The sequence below is a fragment of the Dama dama genome, chromosome 20 (assembly GCF_033118175.1).
Source record: "Dama dama isolate Ldn47 chromosome 20, ASM3311817v1, whole genome shotgun sequence".
Lineage (NCBI taxonomy): Eukaryota > Metazoa > Chordata > Mammalia > Artiodactyla > Cervidae > Dama > Dama dama.
Window position 1 is genome coordinate 80,200,742 of NC_083700.1, and position 22,522 is coordinate 80,223,263.

At 37.8% G+C, this 22,522-nt stretch overlaps 1 protein-coding gene across 9 annotated transcripts in view; it reads right to left on the reverse strand.

Moving 5' to 3' along the window:
* ATG4C (autophagy related 4C cysteine peptidase) overlaps positions 1-22,522 on the reverse strand; it is a 99,512-nt gene that overhangs the window by 71,710 nt on the left and 5,280 nt on the right. The gene's annotated exons all lie outside the window — the stretch shown is intronic.

Consider the following 22,522-nt stretch of genomic DNA (forward strand, 5'->3'; position numbering starts at 1 on the left):
TACAAATATCAACTCAACGGGATTGGTACATTTGCTTCTCTAACAATAGATATTCCATTTTATAATATGTATTAGATGTTACTAATTAAACATTATAATTGTGGCAGAAGAAAGCATGGTCCGCTAGAATTTAAAAAGTCAATGTGACTAAGAGCAGAGTCCAAAAAAGTGACACGTGTGTGGCTACTGGGTTAGACATGGGCCAGAGCACACAGAACCCTGCATTCTGTGTTAAGAATTTTGTTCTTTATGCAAAGAGCAAACAGGAATACCAGAATCCGATTCTGTGGGTTTGTGTGATTTTTTTTTTTTTCACACTCCAACACAGAGAAAACTGATTGAAAGGGGACAAGAGTAAAGGGTGAGAGTTTACTATTATTGTATAGGATGAGGAGAAAGATGGTAGCCTGGACCACATGGTAGCAGTGGAGATGGAGACAAATCAGCACATGAAGAAATGTGTCAAAAATTCAGTTGGTCTTGGTGATAAAATGAAAGTGAAAGGTGAAAAACAGAAATATGTCAAAGATACACCCAGGTTTCTAGCTTGTGAAATTAAATAGATGGTGCCAATCCCTTAAACAAGCAACATCAGGAGAAGGGCAGATTAGAGGGATAAGATCATGACCTGGATTTATGTGGAGTTCGAGACGCCTCTGAGATATAGTAAGGAATCGTTCCTTTTTGAATTGAATCACTCGAGGTAACTTATTGCCAGGCACCGTTCTAGGAAATGCAGATACAGCTTAGGACAAAAGAAGTAAAATTCTTGCTTTCATGGAGTTTACCTTCTAGACATTCTAAAGAGACCATCAAGGCAGTTGGATATATAGATCTGGAACTCAAAGGTGAGGTTTGGGCAAGAGCTGTCAAGAATTGCTGATGTACAAACAGAAGATTCAGAGCTATAAACATGTTTCTCAACAATTCTGTCTCATTCATGATGACACCCCAGCCTTAAGGATGATATTCAAAGCCCTTCATGAAATTACATCTGCCCACTTACTCAGCTTTCTCTCTTGCCACTCCCTCACATGCACTGTAGACAGAAGCCACTTTGAATATTGATATTACAGCTTCCTAAACTCGACATGCTAATACCTCCTTGCCTTTGCCTGTGCCATTCCTTCTACCTAGAATGCCTTCCTACTTACCCTCACTTTTTGACGGCCTTATTATCATGAGCACTAAGACTCAGTTTAAGTTTCTCTTCCTCAGATTCCTTAAAAAACTGGGAATGGAATTGCCATATGACCCAGCAATCCCACTGCTGGGCATATTCCTCAAGGAAACCAGAAGTGAAAGAGACACATGTACCCCAATGTTCACTGCAGCGCTATTTACAATAGCTAGGACATGGAAGCAACCTGGATGTCCATCGGCAGATGAGAGGATAAGGAAGTTTCGGTATATCTACACAACAGAATATCACTCAGCTATAAAAAAAGGAATGCATTTGAGTCAGTTCTAATGAGGTGGATGAACCCAGAGCCCACAAGAGTGAAGTAAGTCAGAAAGAGAAAGATAAATTCTGTATATTAACACATATATATGGAATTTAGAAAGATGGTACCAATGATCCTACACGCAGGGCAGCAAAGGAGACACAGATGTAAAGAACAGACTTTTGGACTCAGTGGGAGAAGGAAAGGGTGGGAAGATTTGAGAAAATAGTATTGAAACATATACATTACCATATGTAAAACAGATGACCAGTGTGAGTTTGATGTGTGAAGCAGGGCACCCAAAGCCAGTGCTCTAGGACAACCTAGAGGCATGGGGTGGAGAGGGTGCTGGGAGTGGGGGTTCAGGATAGGGGGATACATGTATACCTATGGCCAATTCATGCTGATGTATGGCAAAAAACCATTACAATAGTGTAAAGTAATTATCCTCAATTAAAATAAGTACATTAATTTTTCTGAAAAAAAGAAGTTTCTCCTCCTCTGGTAAGATCAGTAAATTTTCTACCCTTGTCCCAACCTCAAACCAGTACAGAAGTCCCTCTTTTTAGTCCGTTAGGGTCCTACATCTTCCTCTATCACAGTACTCATCACACATTATAGTCATTTTTTTCTTACATTCTCTTACACTAGCCAGTAAACTATTTAAGTGTCCTTAAATTGTGCCTGACACACAATTGGTCCTCAAAATGTGTAAGTGAATCACAAACTGATAAATTAATGGAAAGTAGAGCGACTTCACTTTCACTTTTCACTTTCACTTTCACACACTGGAGAAGGAAATGGCAACCCACTCCAGTGTTCTTGCCTTGAGAATCCCTGGGATGGGGGAGCCTGGTGGGCTGCCGTCTATGGGGTGGCACAGGGTCGGACACAACTGAAGTGACTTAGCAGCAGCAGCAGCAGTATTTTACCTGCTATATTTAGAATTCTTTAATTGACAACAAGACTAAAGGAAAAAAATTTCCTCCCAAAAGTGCATTATTTAACAAAATTTGGAAAAGTAGGAGTAAAGTCTATAAAATGTGTGAATTATACATAGTGAATCTATATGATGGGCTATATATTCATATAAAATGCCCCTGAAGAGTCTGTAAAAATGGGGAAACAATACACAAAACCTAAAACTTTATGTATCATATAATACTTACTGGTTGGGGTCTGAGGGGGAGGTGAGGAAGTTTTCAAAAAAGGTACACCAAAACGCTGACAACAGTTTCCCTAACAAACTGTGACTGATTCTTTTTATATCACTATTGCCCACATTTTCCAAATCTTATACAAAGAGCATATGTAATGTTTAGAATTTTAAAAGTTTATCTTTAAAAAGCCACCAACCATGAATCTTCTAAATCAAAAATGTTTAAGAGAATGTGAGGAACCACTATACTGTTCTCCATAGTGGCTGTACCAATTTACACTCCCACCAACAATGTAGGAAAGTTCCCTTCTGTCTACACCCTCTCCAGAATTTATTATTTTTAAACTTTTGGATGATGGCCATTCTGACCAGTGTGGGGTGATACTTCACTGTAGTTTTGATTGCATTTCTCTAATAATTAGCGATGTTGAGCATCTTTTCACGTGCCTGTCAGCCATCTGTATGTCTTCTTTGGAGAAATGCCTATTTAGATCTTCTGCCCATTTTTTAGTGGTCGTGTTTGGTTTTTTGATATTGAATTATAAGAGCTGTTTTGTATATTTTAGAGGTTAATCCTTTGTCAGTCACATCATTTGCAAATATTTTCTCTCATTCTGTGTGTTATCTTGTTTTATTTATGGTTTCCATCACTGTGCAAAAGCTCTTAAGTTTAATTAGATCCCATTTTTTTTTTTTTTTTTACTTCCATCACTCTAGAAGATATATCCAAAAAGATACTGCTGTAATTAATGTCAAAGAGTGTTCTATGTTTTCCTCTAGGAGTTTTATAGTGTCCAGTCTCACATTTAGGTCTTTAAACCATTTTTAAATTTATTTTTGTGTGTGGTGTTAGAGAATGTTCTAATTTCATTCTTTTACAAGCAGCTGTACAGTTTTCTCAACACTACTTACTGAAGAGACTGGAGGTTCTTTAAAAAACTAAAAACAAAACTACCATATAATCCTGCAATCCCACTCATGGACATATATCCAGACAAAACCACAATTCAAAAAGATATGCAACCCAATGTTCAATGTTCACTGCAATACTATTTACAGTAGCCAAGACATGAAAGCAACCTAAATGTCCATTGACAGATAAATGATAAAGATGTGGTACATATACAATGGAATATTACTCAGCTGTAAAAAAAGAAAGAATGAAATATGCCATCTGCAGCAACATAGATGGACCTAAAGAATATCATATGAAGTGAAGTAAATCAGACAAAGACAAATATTATATGATATTGCTTATACTGTGTTGTAAAACAGGAACAAATGTTGTCAGTCAATTATGTGTCAAAAACAAACTCAAAGAAAAGAAATCAGATTTGTGCTTACCAGAGGCAAGCGGTGAGAAGAGAAGAAATTAGATGAAGACAGTCAAAAGATATAAACTTCCACTTAAAAGTACTAGAGATATAATACACAACATGACAAATATAATTTTGTATGTTATATATGAACATTGTTAACAGAATAAATCCTAAGAATTCTCATCACAAGAAAAAAATTTCTTTAATTTTGTATCTATAGGAGATGATGACTAGTCACTAAACTTATTGCAACAATCATTTCATGATGTATATAAGTCACATCATTATGCTGCATACATTAAATTTATATTAATAAATGATACTAAACATAGAAAATCCTAAAAATGCTACTAAAAAGCTACTAGAACTTACCAATGATTTCAGAAAAGTTGCAGAATACAAAATTAATACAAAGAAACCTGTTGCATTTCTATACATTAAAAATGAAAGATCAGAAAGAGAAATTAAGGAAACAATCCCACTTATCATCAAATCAAAAAGAATAAAATACCTAGGGATAAACGTACTTACGGAGACAAACGGCCTGTACATTTAATCATAGCTAATACAATAAGGCAAGAAAAAGCTGTAAAAGGTATATAGGTTGGGAAGAAATAAAACTGTCTTTCTTCATAAATGACATGATTATCTCCAGCGGATATTTTAAAGAATCAACAATAACAACAACAAAAACTCCTAGAACTAATAAGTGATTTCAGCAAGACTGTAGGCTACAAAGTTAATACACAAAAGTTAATCACTTTCCTATACACCAGCAATGAACAAGCAGCAACTGGAATTAAAAAAGATATTATCATTTATATTAGCACTCAAAAAATATTAAATAGATATAAATCAAACAAAATATATTCAATATCTATATGAGGAAAAGTATCAAACTCTGAGAAATACCAAAGAAGAATCAAATAAATGTAAAAATATTCATGGCTAGGAAGACTCAATACTGTCAATATGTCCACTCTTCCATAACTGATCTATAGATTCAATACAATCTCAATCAAAGCTCCAGTGAGTAATTTCGTGGACATTGACAAACCGATGCTAAAGTTTATATGGAGAGGCAGAAGACACAAAATAGCCAACGTTATACTGAAGAACAATTTTGGAAGATGGAGTCCACCCAACCTCAAGATTTATTATAAAGCTACAGCAATCACAACAGTGTGGCATTTCAAAAGAACAAATAGATTAATGGAACAGAAATAGATACACATAAATATAGTCAACTGGTCTCTGACAAAGGCAAAAAGCAAAACAACACAGCAAAGATAGTCTTTTCAACAAATGATGCTGTAACAATTAGACATCCACATGCAAAAAATTAAATCTTGACAAAGGTCATACATCCTTCACAAAAAAAAAAATTAACTCTAAATGGACTGTAGACCTAAATGCGAAACACAAAACTATAAAAGTCATGGAAGATAACACAGAAGAAAGTCCAAAGGACCATCAGTGTGGCAATAAATTTTTAGATTTAACACCAAAGATATAATCCCTGAAAGAAATAATTGGCAAGCGGGACTTCATCAAAATTAAAAATTTCTGCTCTGCAAAAGACAAAGTCAAGGACTTCCCTGATGGTGCAGTGGATAAGAATCCACCTGCCAATGTAAAGGACACAGGTTTGATCCCTGGTCTGGGAAGATTCCACATGCCACAGAGCAACTAAGCCCATGCATCACAATGACAGAAACCAGCACACTCTAGAGCCCACACGCTGTAACTACTGAGCCCCCGTGTCACAACTACTGAAGCCTTTGCACCCTTAGAGCCCACACTCAGCAACAAGAGAAGGCAGAGAAATAAGAAGCTCACGCACTGCAAGTACAGAATAGTCCCCGCTCGCCACAGCTAGAGGAAGCCCACACCCAGCAATGAAGACCCAGTGTCACCAAAAATAAATAACGTTTTTTTGTAAAAAGACAATGTCAAGAGAATGAAAAGATCAGGCCACAGACTAGGAGAAAACATTTGCAAAAGACATATTCGATAATGGACCGTTATCTAAAACATAAAACAAACTTTAAAACTCAACAATAACAAAACAAACAACCCAATTTAAAAATGGACCAGGACTTTCCTGGTAGTCTGGTGGCTAAGAATCTGCCTACCAATGCAGGGGACACAGGTTCGATCCCTGGTCTGAGAAACTAAGCCAATGTATCACAACCACTGAGCCCATACACCACAACTATGGAAGCCCTTGCACCCCAGAGCTTGTACTCTGCAACAAAAGAGTAGCCCCGTCTCGCAGCAACTAGAGAAAACCCATACACAGCAATGAAGACCCAGCACAGACCAAAACAAATAAACAAATAATTTTTTTAATGGGCTAAAGATCTTTATAGATACCTCACCAATGAAGATCTACAAATGGAAAGTGAGCATGTGAATAATGCTTCACATCATATGTCATCAGAGAAATCAAAACAATAATGAGTGAGATCCCACTACACACTTATTAGAATTACCAAAATCCAAAACACTGACAACACTTAATGCTGGTGAGGACAGGTACTCTCATTTACTGCTGGTGGGAATGCAGCTAATTTGGAAGATGGTTTGGTAGTTTTTTTGTTTTTTTTTTTTTCCAAAACTAAACATACTCATAAGATCCAGTAATTGTGCTCCTTGGTATATACCCAAATGAAATGAAAACTTATTCCCACACAAAATCTTGCCCACAGATATTACAGCAGTTTTATTCATAACTGCCAAAACTTGGAGACAACTAAGATACCCTTCAGTAAGTGAATGGATAAATAAACTGGGGTACAAACAATGGGGTATTATTCAGAACTACAAACAAATGAGCTATCAAGCCATTAAATGATATCAAGGAAAACTAAATGTAAAGTAAAAGAAGACAATCTGAAAAAGCTAAATACCACACGATTCCAACCATACAGTGTTCTGGAAAAGGCAAAACTGTGGAAACAGTAAAAAAGTGGTTGCCAGGGAATGGGGGCTTAGAGGGAGAGGAGTAGGCAGAACATAGAGGATTTTTAGGGCAGAAAAACTATTTTATATGATACTGTAATTGTCTATACACATCATTATACACTTCTTCAAACACAGAATATACAACACCAAAAGTGAACCCTAATGTAAACTATGGTCTCTGGGTGATAATTACATGTCAAAGATTCTTCAGTTGTACCAAATATACCACTTTGGTGCAGGCTTCTGTAAGTGGAGGTCATGTGTGTTGTGGGAAGGAGGTATATGGAAACTCTGTATACTTTCTGTTCAATTTTGCTGTAAACCTAAAAATGCTCTAAATATAGTTTGTTAATTAATTTTTTTTAAATATCTCCAGGATATTCAGTGAAAGGAAAAAAAGAACAGGATAAGTACAATTTATGCATCTACATACACATGTATTACGTATGTACATACATTTACACACACACAAATATATATGCATAAAAAAATGTCTAGAAGTCCATAATGTTAAAAGTGACCTCTAAAAGATGTGAGGTCATTTTTTAAACATTAGGATAAGCTCTATATAATAAGATATGATTAACGGTGAGACTAATTTTAAAAATGTTGATATTATGCAATGTTATTTCTTTCTTTTTTGTACTTCTCTTATTATTTACATTGAGCTTCTTTTAAAATAACAAGATTGTTGAAAAATAAGTTGATCAAATGAAAAATTTAATACACAAATTATAAACATGTCCAGGCTATGTTCAACTCTAACAAAACAACTGAAACTGCTCAATTGAGAAATCTACAGAGAAGACACTCTGTTGCAAAATTCCTAAACAGCCTGTAAGAAAAATAAAAATGCTAAGATGAAGTGCTTTTTCCTTTTTAAGATAAACAACATTATTCTTGTGGTTCCTAAAGACATCAGATTCAGCTATTTAGACATTTGCAAAACTTAACTTCCTCAATGTAGTTTCCTAGAGCAGCTTTGGGTGAATAAAATGACTTGGAGGAGATCCCGTGTTAACTGATAATTTTTGTTTTTCCTTAAAAGAAGTGTGGTGAGATCTGGAAAGGGGAAAAAGAATAAATTAATGCTCGCAGCCATTCAGTCTACTAAAATATATTCTTTTTTTTTTTTAAGATTTTTCTGATGTGGACCATTTTTAAGTCCTTACTGAATTGTGTTGTAATACTGCTTCTGTTTTATGTTTTGGATTTTTTTTTTTTTGAGAGGGGCAGATACAAGGCCTATGGAATCTTGCCTCTCCAACCAGGGATTGAACCTGCACCCTGTGCACTGGAAGAAGTCTCAACCACTATACCACCAAGGAAGTTCCTAAAATGTTTTCTCTATATGAGTCACAGGTATGAAATGTACATTGTATGGAATATAGTTAAAAATTATGTAATATCTTTGTATGGTGATATATCATAACCAGACTTACTGTGGTCATCATTTTGAAATGTATAGAAATATCAAATCACTACGTTGTGTAACAGGAACTAACATAGTGTTTCAGTCAGTCAGTCAGTTCAGTCGCTCAGTCATGTCCGACTCTCTGCAACCCCATGAATTGCAGCATGCCAGGCCTCCCTGTCAATCACCAACTCCCGGAGTTTACTCAAATTCATGTCCATTGAGTCGGTGACGCCATCCAGCCCTCTCATCCTCTGTCGTCCCCTTCTCCTCCTGCCCCCAATCCCTCCCAGCATCAGGGTGTTTTCCAATGAGTCAACTCTTCGCATGAGGTGGCCAAAGTACTGGAGTTTCAGCTTCAGCATCAGTCCTTCCAATGAACCCAGGACTGATCTCCTTTAGGATGGACTGGTTGGATCTCCTTGCAATCCAAGGGACTAGTCCTCTCCAACACCACAGTTCAAAAGCATCAATTTTTCGATGCTCAGCTTTCTTCACAGTCCAACTCTCACATCCAGACATGACCACTGGAAAAACCATAGCTTTGATTAAACGGACCTTTGTTGGCAAAGTAATGTCTCTGCTTTTTAATATGCTGTCTAGGTTGGTCATAACTTTCCTTCCAAGGAGTAAGCATCTTTTAATTTCATGGCTGCAATCACCATCTGCAGTGATTTTGGAGCTCCCAAAAATAAAGTCTGACACTGTTTCCACTGTTTCCCCATCTATTTCCCATGAAGTGATGGGATCAGATGCCAAGATCTTAGTTTTCTGAATGTTGAACTTTAAGTCAACTTTATCACGCTCCTCTTTCACTTTCATCAAAGGCTTTTTAGTTCCTCTTCACTTTGTGCCATAAGGGTGGTGTCATTTGCACATCTATTTCTGCTTTATTGACTATGCCAAAGCCTTTGACTGTGTGGATCACAATAAACTGTGGAAAATTCTGAAAGAGATGGGAATACCAGACCACCTGACCTGCCTCTTGAGAAACCTATATGCAGGTCAGGAAGCAATAGTTAGAACTGGACATGGAACAACAGACTGGTTCCAAATAGTTTGAAAAGGAGTACGTCAAGGCTGTATATTGTCACCCTGCTTATTTAACTTATATGCAGAGTACATCATGAGAAACACTGGGCTGGAAGAAGCACAAGCTGGAATCAAGATTGCCGGGAGAAATATCAATAACATAGTGTTTAGGTCAATTATATATCAAAAACAAACTCATAGAAAAAGAAATCATATTTGTGTTTACGAAACACGAGAGGAGGGAAGGAACTGGGTGAAGGCAGTCAAAAGGTAGAAACTTCCAGTTATAAGATAGATAAGTACTAGGAATGGAATTAACAACATGATAAATATAATTAACCCTGCTGTGTGTTATATATGACGGCTGTTAAGAGAGTAAATAGTAAGAATTCCCACCACAAGAAAAAAAATGTTCTATTTCTTTAGTTTTGTATCTACAAGATGATGGATGTTCACTCCACTTATTGATAGTCATTTTTTCATCATGTATGTAAGTCAAATCACTATGTTGTACATCTTAAACTTATATAGTGCTGTATGTCAATTACATCTCAAGAAAGCTGGACAAAAAAAGAGTATGTATTTATTTAAAAATCAACGAAGAAAACAACTTTTTTCTTCATATTTATATGAAGAAAGCCAGGCGAAAGGCAAGACAAACAGCACTTTAACTACAAACGAGAAAATAAAAAATGAAGAAACCACAATTCTAAACTATCCCCACCCACTAATTTCCTTTCCAAAAGCTTTCCTGATTTAAAAATAAATAAAAATGAACTAAAATTCATATGTTTATCAAGTATGAAATGAAAAGATGATTTACTTATTATCCAGTATATTTCAATCTCTTGTGATACCTCAAATACTTGGTGGGACTGCCCCAGGGGGAAAAAATATGCCAAAATTCTTGGTAATTTTATGTACTGCTGTCAGAGTTTCAGTCTAGAAAACCATCCAAATAGCATTCTTCACAATTTCCAAATACTTCTCACAAGAGATTCATGATTGATTTCTTAAAACTTGAGAGAAATTAGTAACCTTTTTTTTAAATAAACTTTCTTTACTAATGCATACTAAAATGAATCTTATCATCCACCATTCCCACATTTCTGTTTGCTGTTTGCTGCTAAGTCACGTCAGTCATGTCCAATTCTGTGTGACCCCATAGATGGCAGCCCACCAGGCTCCCATCCCTGGGATTCTCCAGGCAAGAATACTGGAGTGGATTGCCATTTCCTTCTCCAATGCATGAAAGTGAAAAGTGAAAGTGAAGTCGCTCAGTCGTGTCCGACTCTTCCCGACCCCAAGGACTGTAGCCCACCAGGCTCCTCCACCCATGGGATTTTCCGGGCAAGAGTGCTGGAGTGGGGTGCCATTGCCTTCTCTGTTTGCTGTTTACCTTCTGACAAATCCATTTTTAATTAAAAAATAATAGCATTTGGATTTCCCTGGTGGTCTAGTGGATAAGAACTGCCTTCCAACGCAGGGGACGTAGGTTCAGTCTCTGGTCACAGGTTTGATCTCTGATCAGCTAACTAAAATCCCATAGCCACGGGGTAAGTAAGCCCACATGCCTCGACTACAGAATCCACATGCTCTGGAGCCTGCGGGGCACAACCAAAGAGAAGCCCATGCACCACAACGAAAAATTCCACATGCTGCAAGTAAGACCCAATGCAGCAAAAAATAAATAAATATTTTTTTAATCGCATTAAAGAGGAGAAAGGGAATTCTGGTGGCTCAGCAGTAAAGAATCTGACTGCAATGAAGGAGATGTGGGTTCAATCTCTGGGTCAGGAAGATCCACTTGAGAAGGAAATAACAACCCACTCCAGTATTCTTGCCTGGGAAATCCCATGGACAGAGGAGCCTGGTGGGTTACAGTCCATGGGGTCGCAAGAGTCAGACATGACTTAGCAACTAAACCACCATCACGAAAATGAGGAAACTCTTTAACTCATTAAACACAGATAAAGCTACTAGATGAGGTTTATTACTAAACTTTATTGTTAATGATTTGAAAAGACAATGAAGACTAAATAGATCTATTTTGGAAGGCAGAACTACAACATTTGATATGAAAATATCCATTGAGACCTAAATGTCAGTTTCAGAGAGTCACTTATCTAACCATACCATGCATTAAGACAGTCGACAAATTACAAACTGATAAATGTAAGATACTCAAATCAATGTCCTTAAAGGGCAGATGAAGGTAACCAGCTTCTCTCATGTGGCAATAAATAGAACATTTTATCCACTGAGGATTTAAAGCCAGTAAAAACTCCTGACAGAACTTTAGGGACTGACTCTACAGAATATATCTCAGTCACATAGTACAACCAATGAAAACACTGCAGGCTTCTGGGATTTGTGTATGCTCGCACATCTTCCCCAAATGGTATTCTGCAGCAAAAGGAATATAGATATTGATTTAGAATTTTTCATGTGCGTTTAGCTATACCATCAAATAAAATGAGCTTTGAGGACGTTTTTCATCTACTGTAACCTTTTCTACCTGCTTCCTTTTTTAGTAACAAATATCAATCCCTTGTCTGACCTTGAATGTCTCTCAACATGTTGGCCTGCCATCTCTGTTATTTCTTATTTCCATCTCAGTTCTTTTGTTTACAGAAACATCAACTGTCACACTCACTTCTATTCCCTCTCTTTTCCTATACTTGCCAGTCTTCTATGTTCATGCACGGAACTAAAACTAGCCTAAAAATGTTCAGTTTTTAAACCTAGCAAGGCTTTTTTAAAGTAGCAAATATGAAGAAAGGGAGAGTACAAGTAATATTTACGCGGATTGTCCTCTTTCAGAGCTAAGGGTTAAGCAATGTAAACGTAATTGTAAATGGCAATACGAGATAAAAAGACTGAGGAAAGGAACAAGAAACATAGAAAGGGCAGGACACGCATATTCAGTGGCTTCCCGGGTGGCTCAGTGGTAAAGAATCCGCCTGCCAATGTAGGAGACACATTAGACGTGGGTTTGATCCCTGGGTGGGAAGACCCTCTGGAGGAGGAAATGGCAACCCACTCCAGTATTCTTACCTGGAAAATTCCATGGACAGAGGAGCCTGGTGGGCAACAGTTCATGGGGTTGCAAAGAAACTTAGCGACTGAGCACGCACGCATATCCAGAAGCTGATTTGGTAGTTTTCCCTCAAGTATACATCCTGCAAACATTCTTAGAATTCTTCAGGATTGCATCCTCCATTTAAAGACACTAAATCAATGCACAGCTACTGTGTAATGATGATATAGATAAACTGTACTATTTATGTGTTCTCTTAAATTTGAAATGAAAAAAACTTAGTACTAAATAGACATTTACCCTCCCATATGAGTTGTATTGCAAAATTCAGACTTAAATTCAAGAAAGTAGGGAAAACCACTAGGCCATTCAGGTGAGACTTAAACCAAATCTCTTACAATTAAACAGTGGGAGTGGCAAATAGATTCAAGGGATTAGATCTGATAAGAGTGCCTGAAGAACTATGAACAGAGGTTCGTAATATTGTACAGGAGGTGGTGATCAAAACTATCCTCAAGAAAAAGAAATGCAAAAAGGCAAAATGGTTGTCTGAGGAGGCCTCACAAATAACTAAGAAAGGAAGAGAAGCAAAAGACAAGGGAGAAAAGGAAAGCTATATCCGTCTGAATGCAGAGTTCCAAAGAATAGCAAGGAGAGATAAGAAAGACTTCCTAAGAGATCAATGCAGAGAAATAAAGAACAGAATGGGAAAGACTAGAGATCTCTCCAAGAAAACTAGAGATACCAAGGGAGTATTTCATGCAAAGATGGGTACAATAAAGGATAGAAACGGTATGAACCTAACAGAAACAGAAGATATTAAGAAGACATGGCAAGACTATACAGAAGAATTATACAAAAAAGATCTTAATGACCCAGATAACCAGGATGGTGTGATCACTCATCTAGAGTCAGACATCCTGGAATGCAAAGTCAAGTGAGCCTTAGGAAGTATCACTACGAACAAAGCTAGTGGAGGTGATGGAATTCCAGTTGAGCTATTTCAGATCCAAAAAGATGCTGCTGTGATAGTGCTGTACTCAATATGCCAGCAAATTTGGAAAACTAAGCAGTGGCCACAGGACTGGAAAAGATCCGTTTTCATTCCAATCCCAAAGAAAGTAAAAGTGCAAGTCACTCAGTTGTGTCCGACTCTTTGTGACCCCATGGACTATACAATTCTCCAGGCCAGAACACTGGAGTGGGTAGCCTTTACCTTCTCCCAAGGTTGGGGAGAAGTTGGGGATCTTCCCAACCCAGGGATCAAACCCAGGTCTCCTGCATTGCAGGCGGTTGTTTACCAGCTGAGCCACAAGGGAAGCCCATCCCAAAGAAGGGCAGTGCCAAAGAATGTTGAAATTAGTGCACAATTGCACTCATTTCACATGTCAGCAAGGTAATGCTCAAAATCCTCCAAGCTAAGCTTCAACAGTACGTGAAGCGAGAACTTCCAGATGTGTAAGTTGGATTTAGAAAAGGCAGAGGAGCCAGAGATCAAATTGCCAACATCCATTGGATAATAGAAAAAGCAAGAGAATTCCAGAAAAACATCTACTTCTGCATCACTGACTATGCTAAAGACTGTGTGTGGATGAAAACAAACTGGAAAACTCTTCAAGAGATGTGAATACCAAACCACCTTACCTGCCTCCTGAGAAACCTGTATGCAACTCAAGATGCAACAGTTGGAACCAGACATGGAACAACAGACTGGTTCAAAATTGGGAAAGAAGCACGTCAAGGCTGTTTATTGTCACACTGCTTATTTAAATTACATGCAGAGTACATCATGTGAAATGCCAGGCTGGATGAAACACAAGCTTGAATCAAGATTGCTGGGAGAAATATCAATAACCCCAGATATACAGATGACACCACCCTTATGGCAGAAAGTGAAGAAGAACTAAAGAGCCTCTTGATGAAAGTGAAAGAGAGTGAAAAAGCTGACTTAAAACCCAAACATTCAAAAAACTAAGATCATGGCATCCAGTCCCGTCACTTTATGGCAAATAGATAGGGATAAAGTGGAAATAGTGACAGACTTTATTTTCTTGGGTTCCAAAATCACTGCAGATGGTGACTGCAACCATGAAATTAAAAGACGCTTGCTCCTTGGAAGAAAAGCCATGACAAACCTAGATAGCATATGAAAAAGCAGAAACATTACTTTGCCAACAAAAGTCCATCTAGTCAAAGCTACGGTTTCTCTGGTAATCATGTATGGATGTGAGAGGTGGACAATAAAGAAGGTTGAGTGCAGGAGAATTGATGCTTTCTAACTGTGGTGTTGGAGAAGACTCTTGAGAGTCCCTTGGACAGCAAGGAGATCAAACCAATCCTAAAGGAAATCAATCCTGAATATCCATCGGAAGGACTGATGCTGAAGCTGAAACTCCAATACTTTAGCCACCTGATACAAAGAGTCAACTCCTTAGAAAAGAACCTGATGCTGGGAAAGACTGAGGGCAGGAGGAGAAGGGGATGACAGAGGACAAGATGGCTGGATGGCATCACCGACTCAATGGACATGAGTTGAGAAAGCTCTGGGAGATGGTGAAGGACAAGGAGGCCTGGCATGCTGCAGTCCATGGGTCAAAAAGAGTCGGACACGACTGAGTGACTGAACAACAACAATGAGTTGTATCAAGTGCCAGTAGGCAAAAGCCTTCACCTGTGCAGCACAGAGTATTACTTGTTCACAGATTATAAAGTCATCATGATAACCAACCTAAACGGTTAAAGACTACAATAAGAACTTTTAATGTTTTCTGGGCTGTCTTAAGCATTTCTTGATCTTATCTCTAAGAAGAACATAATATTGACTATGGTTTGATTTGTTGTTCAGGTGCTAGGTTGGGTCCGACTCTTTTGACCTGATGGACTGCAGTGCACCAGACTTCCCTGTCCTTCACTATCTCCAGGAGTTTGCTCAGATTCATGTCCATTGAGTCAGTGATGCTATCTAACCATCTCATCCTCTGCTACTCTCGTCTCCTTTTGCCTTATGTCAGTACCTCAGTAACCTCTGATGATGCCAAGATAACTATGAATGCTTGCAGCCTCCATACTTAAAAATGCCATTTTGCAAGCTATTACGTATACAGTCTACATATAAGAAATAAAACACTAGGTCAAGTTATTTAATCAACAAAATAAACTTAACCTCTATAAAAACTCAAGGATGTCAGAATCTTAGGATTAAAGAGGAACTTAAAAGCATCTAGGAACTATTAAGTAATAATATTAATAGTCTTGGCCATTTTCCTACCCAGTACACTCCAATCTATCAGTAGCTTCTCCTAATCCTCTCTTCCACATGCTTGGATGGGAGCAGCAGTGAAAGAAAATGTGTAAGTTTTAAAAAAAAAAATCACTGTTCTCCCAGGAATCTGATCTGCTCTCCGGTTTGGACTTATTAATCACTAATCAGGTTCATCCACTCCTACAGCAGCACAATTTCCTTTACAACAACCTTGCCAAGTGCATTCAACCAGTCTCTGAATGAACACTCCTAGGACAGGGAACTCAGTATATAATGAGCTTTGTACTGAGCTGAATATACAGCTCTATGTTTAAAAGTTTGATAATATTTTAAACTATTTATTCTCTACTAACATAATGAGTCCCTTGGACATCAAGGAGATTAAACCAATCAATCCTAAAGGAAATCAATCCTGGACATTCACTGGAATGACTGATACTAAAGCTGAAGCTCCAATATTTTGGCCACCTGATGCCAAGAGCCAATTCATTGGAAAAAATCCTGATGCCGGGAATGACTGAGAACAGGAGGAGATGGGGACAAAAGAGGATAAAATGGTTGGATGGCAATAGTGACTCAATGGACATGAGTTTGAGCCAACTCCAGAAGATAATGAAGGACAGGGAAGCCTGGCGTGCTGGAGTTCCTGGAGTCACAAGGAGTTGGAGACAACTTAGCTACTGAACAATAACAACAATTATAAACACCTACACTTGCTTGAAAGACATATAGAACCAAAAGTCTCCGTCCTGATAATTTCCACTAACAGTTCCTGGCTGTGTTTTCTGAAATCAATCCCTCTTCCATTTGACAGCCCATCAGAAAGTTTAAGACAAACTTCTTGGGCTCCCCTCATGGTTGAGGGGTTAAGAATCAGTCTGCCAACGCAGAGGACATGGGTTCGAACCCTGCTCTGGGAAGATCCCACATGCTGGGAGGCAACTAAGTCCCTGCACCACAACTGCTGAGGGTGCGTTCTACAGCCCGCATGCTGCGACTACTGACACCTGGGTACCTAGAGCCTCTGCTGCGCAACGAGACAAGCCACCAAACGGGAAGCTGGTGAAACACACCCAGAGAGCAGCTCCAGCTCTCCACAGCTAGAGAAAGCCCTTGGGCAGCAACAAATACCCAGTGCAGCCAAAAATAAATCTTAAAAAAAAAAAAAAAAAGACATACTTCTTGTTCCTCGCCCCACCCCATCATCTCTTTTCACTTTCAATATTCTTAATTCCTTCAGTTAGTCAGAGGATTGTTATATGAGTGGTAACGAATGCCTCAATCAGGGTGCTGGTAAAGGGATAAGGAATAAGGAGATACAAGCAAGAAACTTGAGACGGCAGAATGAGCAACATCATATATGAATATTTATATGCCCACATACAGGAGAGAGACTAAAGTGACTGAGATTTCAGGTCTGATGTCTAAGAGGATAATGATACTATTAACAGAAAAGGGGAACCCAGGGATAAAAAGCTAAAGAAAGATGGGGGATTCAGTGTGAGACACAGTGATATTGAGATTTGTAACAAACAAATTTGGATAAGATCTCTTCCAAGTCCCATTCCATTAGATACTCCTGTCAAGGAAAAGGTGCAACCATGTTATTGAAACTAGAAATTACATATCATATAAACACAAAGCATCATATTTATTCATTCATCCAGTATTGCAGTGCTTACTTCTGTAAGGCACTATACGAAATACAATAAGCCACAAAACCCAGTTCCTGTCCCCATTAACACTGCATTTTAATAAGCAAGATGTTTAAAACTAATCAGAACTCAAGACTGAATGTGGCTATGTCTCACATTAGAAATATAAAATGCTCAATTACTAAGAGAAATATTTTTTCCCTTTCCAGTGAGAATATTCACACATGAAAAGGCATTCTTTAAATACGAAGAACAAGGACATACAAATAACAACTTTCTATTCTGGGTGTAAATACAGGAAAACACTAGCCATAGTTTTTAGGAGTGAGTTAAAGTACCCTGCACAATTATATCTATTGTCAAAGATTAATGCTTGAATTGTATTATCAGTCAAAAGAAGAGCATTGTTTAAAATGTTCACAAGCACAATTGTTCTGGCTTACAACTGGAATTGTTTGATGTCATTTTCCTCAACATTTTTAATTTTAAATAATAAAAAATGACACCAGTTTGAAAATAGAGCTATAAGTTTAAAGCCTTATAAAGATAAAAACTGCATATTCTCTAACTGTTCTGGAGTTTCCTATTACTATATATTATGATATCATTTTAAATTATTATGTCTACTTTAGTAGTTTTACAGATAACCAATTTTACAGGAAGTCTATTAAAAAGTAGTTTAGTAGGAACTTAACTATATTCTAAACTGATAACATAATCACAGAAAAAATAATTCAAATAACTCTGAACATCTACTTCGACTATACATCTTTAGAGGGATATATTCTAAGGACATAAACTGGCCACGAAATCTTTACTTGGTAAATCTGTTGTAGGAGGGAATATCAGTACAATAATTCCAAAACTATGATATGTGTGTGTGTGGTGTATGTGTACTTGTGCGTGCATGCTTAGTCGCTCAGTCATGTCTGACTCTTTGCAACCCCATGGACTGTAGCCTGCCAAGCTCCTCTGTCAATGGAATTCTCCAGGCAAGAATACTGGAGTGGGTTGCCACGCGCTCCTCCAGGCATATATGTGTGTAAGACAGAGTAAATATAAATGAGTAAATATATTAATATGGCTGAGAATCAGAATTCTCCCTATAGGAAAAGGAAGACACAGATATAAACTGAGTGAAGGTAAAGCTGAACTCTGTGGTTTTGAACTTGAAGGTATCCTATAAAATCATGATTTCTTTTAAAACATGTGTTTGTGCGTGTGTGTGTGTGTGTGTGTGTGTGTGTGTGTGTGTATGTCCATTTAAAGGGCCCAAAAGCAATGATACTCCAGTAGTAACGAGCTTTCTGAATGCCCAAATTTTGGTTTCTAAGTACCATTTTTCCACTAAAACGAACGAGGGTGCTGGTGGTAAAAGAGGGTGATAAAAGTGTTGATTCCAAACCTCAAGCAGACAATATATAAGGTAACCCTGGAACACTTATTGTACAGAAAAGGAAGAAGGTACCCAAATATCAATATGGACATATACAAAGGTCATAGGAACTACTTTGAAGGGACTAATCAAATTTGAGATAACTCAATCATCGAAAAAGAATAAAGCTAACACGGGCTCCCCTGGTGGCTGAGTGGTAAGAAAACACCTGTCAATGCAGGAGACACGGGTTTAAACCCTGGTCCAGGAAGATTCAACATGCTGCGAGTAACGAGGCCTGTGCACCACAACTATTGAGCCTGTACTCTAGAGCCCAGGAGCTGCAATTACTGAGCCCACGTGCTGCAACTACTGAAACCTGTACACCCTAGGGCCCATGTTCCACAGCAAGAGAAGCCACTGCAACGAGAAGCCCACTTGGCAAACTACAGAAAAGCCCGTGCGGCAGGGAAGACCCAACACAGCCAAAAATAACTAATTAATGTAATTGTTTTTTAAAAGAATAATGGTAACAGATCATCACACTGGATAAATTTTTAAAAAAGGAATCATTGGTTACACAATGAAACTAAGAAGGGAAGGAGAAGGAATACATTTTCTTTAGAGAGACAGTCAACCAACACATGTAGATGGAATGAGAGAACTGGAAAACTATTATCTGCAAACCAGCAATGCCATGGTTGATTCAGAAAAGGATCATCTATGTTTACTAAAACCACTGTTATAGAAAAAAATTAATAGAAAACAGAATATCCAATGATAAAGTAACACCCCCAGAGATTAATTACTAAATACAAAACAATATATATCTTTAGAATGTAGGAATCTGTCTAACCTAAGTGGTCAACCTTAACATCACCAATAACTTACAAATTATCATTATATTACTCTTGAAGTAATCAAATGAAAAGTTTACAATAACTACCAAATAATAACAATCTTAGGAAAAAAAACATAGCCTGCAACTGTGAGGAAACAATCAAATTCAGTTTGTGAGACATTCTACATACAACTGGCCTGGACTTTTCAAAAAAACTGTCAAAATCTTGAAAGACCAAAATAAGAAAAAGCAAGGAAGACAGGAGGAAAAAGATGAGGATTGTTCTAGAAAAAAGAAAACAGAGAGATGTGACAACTAAATATATTTTATAATCTCTTCTTAAATTTAATATTTTTTTCCTGAAAAGTTATAAGGAAAATTACTGGAACATTTGGGTAAATATGAATTTTTTTTCATATGGCCTGTACATTAGGTAATATTATCAAATAAATATCAAATTATTTGGGTATGCTAATAGCATTATAGTTATGTTAAGAGGATGTCCTAGATCTTAGGAGATGCGTGACAAAATATTTAGGAAGACAGTGTCATGATGTTTCCACTTAACTTTCAAATGGTTCAACAGGAAAAAAAAAAAAGTGTGCATTTGCGTGTGTGATGACACTTCCAGGTGGCACTAGTGGTAAAGAACTCACCTGCCAATGCAGGCAGATGTAAAAGATGTAAGTTCCATCCCTGGGTTGAGAAGATCCCCTAGAGGAAGAAATAGCAACCCACTCCAGTGTTCTTGCCTGGAGAAACCCATGGACAGAGGAGTCTGGTGGATTATAGCCCATGGGGTGACAAACGGTTGGACATGACTAAAGTGACTAAGTGCATACGCACGCACATGTATGTGTATGTGTGTGTGTGCACACACACGCTAGAGGAAAAGCAAACGAGCCATAATGTTAACATGTGAATCTAGGTGAAGGATATATAGGTATTATATTACTCTTTCAACTTTTTTTATAGGTTTATAACTTTCAAAGGAAAGTTAAGTTGGGGGAAAAAAGTAGGGTGGAAATTAAATTGACTTTAGAGCAGCTGATCAGATTTTATAACATTTAACTACTTTTTCACCCTATAAATAAGACCCAAAAGCCAATAAAAGTCCAGAAAGGTTGGACTAAAAAATAAAAGTAATAATTTTAACAAATAATAAGTAATTACAAGCTAATCCATCGTTAATTTCCAATTGCAGCTATTGCTGTTGTTATTTAGTCGCTAAGTTATGTCCAACTCTTTTGCAACCCCATGGACCATAGCCCGCGAGGCTCCTCTGTCCATGGGATTCTTCAGGCAAGAATACTGGAGTGGGTTACCATTTCCTTCTCCAGGGGATCTTCCTGACTTAGGGATCAAATCTGAGTCTCCTGCATTGACAGGTAGATTCTGGTGAGAATTCTGTGAAAGATGACATGTGCTAACTCATTTAGGATGAGTAATTGTGAATATTTAACTTATATGCAGAGTACATCACGAGAAACGCTGGGCTGGAAGATGCACAAGCTGGAATCAAGATTGCCGGGAGAAATATCAATAACTTCAGATATGCAGATGACACCACCCTTATGGCAGAAAGTGAAGAGGAACTAAAAAGCCTCTTGATGAAAGTGAAAGAGGAGAGTGAAAAAGTTGGCTTAAAGCTCAACATTCAGAAAACTAAGATCTTGGCATCTGGTCCCATCACTTCATGGGAAATAGATGGGGCGACAGTGGAAACAGTGGCTGACTTTATTTTTTTGGGCTCCAAAATCACTGCAGATGGTGATTGCAGCCATGAAATTAAAAGATGCTTACTCCTTGGAAGGAAAGTTATGACCAACCTAGACAGCATATTAAAAAGCAGAGACATTACTTTGCCAACAAAGGTCCATCTAGTCAAGGCTATGGTATTTCCAGTGGTCATGTATGGATGTGAGAGTTGGACTGTGAAGAAAGCTGAGCGCTGAAGAATTGATGTTTTTGAACTGTGGTGTTGGAGAAGACTCGAGAGTCCCTTGGACTGCAAGGAGATCCAACCAGTCCATCCTAAAGGAGATCAGTCCTGGGTGTTCATTGGAAGGACTGATGCTGAAGCTGAAACTCCAGTACTTTGGCCACCTCATGCGAAGAGTTGACTGATTGGAAAAGACCCTGATTGATGCTGGGAGGGATTGGGGGCAGGAGGAGAAGGGGACGACAGAGGATGAGAGGGCTGGATGGCATCACCGACTCGATGGACATGAGTCTGAGTAAACTCCGGGAGTTGGTGATGGACAGGGAGGCCTGGCATGCTGCGATTCATGGGATCGCAAAGAGTCGGACACGACTGAGCGACTGAACTGAACTGAACTGAATTGTGAATTAACAAAAGCTTTCTTATATTTTCCCTAAACCCAAATATGACTACCAAACAAAATTTTTTACCCAGTTGAGATCTATAAGTTAAAAGGAAGTCTAAAATTAAAACGTTGTACAGAAATCCAGATGATCTCAGACACATCACTATAATAATAATCATAACAATACTGTACTGGGAATTTTATTAACCTATGCACACATCCCATCTCATTTAATCTTCACAACAACTCTATAAGCCAGGTACTATTACTATACTCATTTTATAGATTTTAAAACTAACAAAGGCTAAATCCTGCAAGATTATACTGCTACAAAACAGCAAAACACACCTTGAATCCAGGCAACCTGACTCCAAGCCCAAGCTTTTTGCTCTGTACTCTCTACAGCTTTTTACTATGAAATAGAAATTTTAAATAACCAACTGTACTGATCCAATATCTACCAAAAATTACATAAAGTAGTCATTTCAGAAAAAATCAAAAGCATTCCCTAAAACACATTTATACTTATATATATATACCAACTGAATGAAATTAGAATTTAACCAGATGCCTAATTTATTGCCAAATCCTAAGTGAAAATAAAGATGATATACAGCTTTATTACTTAGTTATCTATTCATATATATGGTTAAATATGTTACATATAAATTCAAAACAAATTCCAA